Below are 4,866 nucleotides of genomic sequence, written 5' to 3' on the forward strand. Positions count from 1 at the left end.
TCTGGCTAGCATATTTGTATTTTGAGTTTCCCTTGTCTTGTCTTACTAAAGCATGCTATTAGTCCTATTATGATTATTTTTCCCTACCTCCCTGTTACAGGAGGTGGTCGCAGTTCCGGAGCGACCCACTAGGTGTCAACCTTAGGCACCTCTTTACTCACAGTCTGGACTAATCATTATCCTATTGGTGTCACCTGTGTCTACCTGTTCACCTGTGTATTTATGCCCTCACTTCCCTGTGTTCCCTTGCTCAGTTTTCTCTGCTAGTTTCTCTATGCTCAGCAGTACTAATCAGTGTCTGATCTGAGAAGTATGTACAGGTACTCGAGAAGTGTTCTCCCTGTTTCTTTATTATTTCAGTCGTAGTTACTATTTCGTATTTTGGCTGTCAGCCTGTTTTTGGAGACTTATTTGCTCCACCTTTCTTTTATCATGTTAAGTACGTTGTTTTGTATCCTGGCTTTGGGACCACCAGTAAAGATCCTTGTTTCACCATCTCTGCCTACTGCCTACTGTCTATCCTGCACAACACCTGGGTCACACCTCACACTAACCCTTACACCTCCCTTCCTCCAACACATGGCATAGGCATAGCTCAGTATTACAGCAGTACACTTGTGGTTGAATATAATGCAGGACACAACAGACAGTTGAATAATGTTGAACTCACAAATACCAAAAGGGTTTTACAACAATTAATTAAATGAACACCCTGTGGAAAAAAACAACCTGGCAATATTTAAGATTAAAACATGAAAAAGTTGTTTTTTGTGGAACAGGTGTGTCATGAACTTGTTGATTTTATTGAATATGCCCACATGCAGTTATAGACTGCAATACATGAGTATAGACTAACATCAACACATAAACAATAACATTCAATTTAGTTGAGAAAACAGAAGTATGAATGATAAGTACATAAAGTACATTTGAGAGGGGGCAGTCTTGGCAGAAGTAGGGTATGGGTGCATTTTTTAAAATTCTTAGTTCTGGTGTGTGGGATAGAGAAGAGGTGGGTGCTACAGGTGGTTCTGCCAGTCACTTTCCCTCGACAGGCAGCCAGCCTCAGAAGGTGGACTTGAAGAGGGAGACTGTAAAGTCCAGGTACAGCTGTTCTCTTTGCTCTTGGAGTGTTTGCAGGGCTAGTGTATGATGTGCATCTGTAGATCTCACTGTGCCCAGGATGAAATGTCAAGCACAGATCAAACCACATGACATTAACAGTAGCTGTAGATAATGTAATGAAAAGTAGGATCTTGGAGGGTGGTTGATCATGGAGGACATCAGGTGGATCCAGGTCTGGGGAAGGGATACAGTAGGTATCTCAGAGCATGGCAGAACCCCTATATCCTGAAGAACAGGAGCAGAGAAAAAGGGAAAGGGAAAGAGAAAGAGACAGAGGCATAGAAGGATTGCATTATTAAGACTTGGGCATTATGAATAACTGAATGGATGGACTATGACTAATTCCTATAAGGACCCAGGAAAGGGTGGGACCTAATACAATTTCCAACATAACATGCTCCGGCGCCATCTTAGGCTTGACCATCTCTTAACAGGCCAAAATACACTGGAAAGTCACACTAACGTGCTATAATACTCAAAACGGTATGCATACACAAATATAATACACAGAGTGTAAGAGCACCCTCATAACCGAAATGACTGGTATGACCTTGACCCGTCATCCACGGGCCGCACATGTCACTGCAGTAATAACCTAACAAAACCACGTTTACGCGTTTACTAAAGGATTGATGCATCACACCAAGCCTCCTGTAGCTCAGTTGGTAGAGCATGGCGCGTGTAACGCCAGGGTTGTGGGTTCGATTCCCACGGGGGGCCAGTATGAAACATGTATGCACTCACTTACTGTAAGTCGCTCTGGATAAGAGCTAAATGACTAAAATGTAAAACCTAGAGTGAGAACAGCTAGAGAGAGGCAACCTTTCATACAAACACACAGTGTGACTTATTTAACCGTCTGTTTTGCTTTTACCATGTCGGAGGGTATATCCGTGGTCAGTGGATGGTTCTGAAAAGAATTGTGTTGTTTGCATCACTGAGCATTGGCCAGGAAATAATTTAATCTAATTGTGAGGCGCTACCACCCCCCTTCAAATCAAAAGCAAATATGGATGTCAATGTTTGTGCGCACACACTCCATTCTACTTCCTGTGTGCAGCAACATGTAAATAAGTCGCAGAAGGGGGTTAGTGTTATATTGGTCTAGAAGCTGGGCTAAGTAATATTAAAGATATAGCACAATTAGTTGAATGTTTATTTAACAACTGAATCTGATTTGTTCAGTCCAGTTCCGACTAACAGTTTTTATATCAAGTTTTAGATAGAAAGGATACCTGTCTGAGAAGTGTTCGTTTCTTGAGGAGGGGTACGACTGGCAGTCGAAGTTGGAGAGAAAGCAGCCAGTGGTCAGACATAGGAGGGAGGAGGGGTTGGGGTCGAGTCGAGTGGGCAGGTTGTTGGGCAATCGGACGTCACTAGACAAAGGATTTTGTTTGGAGGAAGAGGAAAGAACCTGTAACAGGATGAGGAGAAGGAAGGGGCAGAATCAGGAGACAGGAGGTAGTAAGATTCAAACAGAAGGGAGAGATGATAGGTTTTACATCGTCCAGATATTTTTAATTACTGCAGATTAAGAAGACACAGGGAGAGAAAGCCATTTGGACTATTGAAATGTTCCCCTTGTTTGTTTGTCAGTCCCCATTTACTGATTGACATGGTTGAAGTTGCACTCGCTGCAGTGATGGTAGGGATTCCAGAGGAATGGCGCTTAAAAAAATAGGGGCAACATACTGCTTGTAATTGAGACATTATGCTAATAAAAAAATTACATATCAGATAATTAATTGTGCAATGTAAACATGGAAAATATCTTGTTGTCTTGCCTCCTGATGTGATTTTTGAAAGCTCAGCTCGCATTTCTGTCGTTGCTGGGAGGTAGTTATTTGACAGAGGCCCACACCATGGCAGCCTGGTATGGAACAAGCAAAACAAAGGAAAAACTACCTATCGTGAATGTAGTAATTCAGCAAGAAATCAGTTCATTTAAACACATACATTGGTATTCAATAGGTACTGTTATTGCTAAAATAACCTCACTGCAACAGTGTTTCCTATGATCTACTAATACAGCTCTTTCCCCTTATGCATTTCCCTGGTATAGGCCTGAATAGGCAGTAAGGTACTTAATTGTTAACCAGAAATTATTTGATATTGAGATAAAAACGGCTGCATTAGACCTTTAAAACAAGTTTTCTGCTATTCTACACATTTTGCCATGGGGCAGAGAGAAAACGTTGCAATTTTATATCAAATGTCATGCAATTTTACTCATTTTGCCATGACTTATGCCATGGTTATTTGATATCTGAGTGAGAATGACTAACAAAATCAATGGGGGCCCCCTTGGAGATCAGGGCCCCTGGGCACGTGCCCTGCGTGCCCGGTCGTTACTCTGCCATTATTATTACTGTCATGAATCCCGCTTCCTGAGTCTGTTTCTGCCTGAGTTGCCTGTTTTCTGTCCTGGAGTCTTTTTTCCTGAGTTTCCTGAACGCACCCTGTCTGGTTGCCGGGCGACGAAGCAAGGCGGGAGATCTCTCTATTACCCGCACCTGCATCTCATCAGCTATCTGCACACCTGGTCCTGATCATCACCTCTCCATTTCATAAGCTCTGACCTAACATCCATTCCCTGCCGGATTGTTAGCCATGAACAGTATGTTGTGCCTGCGTATCAGCCTCAGATTACTAAAAGTTAGTTTTGCTGTTCTGTTACTTTTTGCTTGCTGTGAACTCACCTTCGTTTCCTCTGTCTACAGTTACTCTCCCGGTATATTCACTCCACCGCTGCCTGGTCGTCTGTGGCTTCAGAGACATCATTGGATCTGCCCATTCACTCCCACCAACTCACCTCCACTGCCAGCTCCGTCACCTGGATTCTCCTGCTTCCACATTTAAGTATTTAAATAAATACTCACCTTCATTCAACTCACCTTGTCCTGGTCAGCTTCTGGGTTCCGCTTTAGAGAATCGTGACAATTACAAGTTTAGATAGCTGGCTAGACTAACTACCAATCAAAAAATGGTTAGCTGACATGGCTAATTGAGTGACTGTCAGTGAATGACACAACAAGAGGGAAACTGCTTTTGCCGTTTTTGCACCTGGTGCATTCTATTATTCTTACTCTCAATAGTAAGTTGAGACCCCGACGGAGTTCCCCAAATAAACATTTTTGCTTAGGGCCCCCTGTCGCTTATGCCATCAGAATGTGCCCTGAAATGATTTGTTTTACTAAACATGGGTTTATCACTTGAGGGAGAGTGTCAATATCAATATCACACAGTGCAAGTATAACACACAACATCACATCATTTAACAACAGCCACATTGATCTGTCCTGTGCTTATCTGTCCTCAGACCAGAGCTTAGATCCAGGCTTAGCCCTGGGCTGTTTAGGTCAATTGAACACCACACATACAGAAGACAAAAGGATCCAATGCACTCCAGATAATAGGGTTGTATTTTACAGGATTTCATAATGCTCTGAGGCATATGCTGAAATTATTAAATAACATACATATTTTTTCTTATTATTAATGATTGAGTTTATGGTTCCCGGACCATCACTCTTTGAGTTTTTGTTACCATGTTTCTACCCAGACCAGATTTTGTTGAATATCTCAGAAGAAGATACCAGGATCATGAATTATGATTTATGAATACATGCAGTCCAACAATAAGTCAGGATTCAACTGGCACAATCATAGCCTTGCATTTTATCAGAAATCATTAGAATATTTGAAAAGCAGTCTTATTGTATGCTTGTTTGTGCATGGTGC

General features: G+C 42.0%; 1 non-coding gene across 1 annotated transcript; it reads left to right on the forward strand.

The window, feature by feature from the left end:
• Positions 1–1,771: 1,771 nt before the first annotated feature.
• trnat-ugu lies at positions 1,772–1,845 on the forward strand. Its single transcript has one exon. It is a non-coding gene; the product is annotated as a tRNA-Thr (tRNA).
• Positions 1,846–4,866: the final 3,021 nt, after the last annotated feature.

This window comes from Coregonus clupeaformis, chromosome 38 (assembly GCF_020615455.1).
Source record: "Coregonus clupeaformis isolate EN_2021a chromosome 38, ASM2061545v1, whole genome shotgun sequence".
NCBI classification, from domain to species: domain Eukaryota; kingdom Metazoa; phylum Chordata; class Actinopteri; order Salmoniformes; family Salmonidae; genus Coregonus; species Coregonus clupeaformis.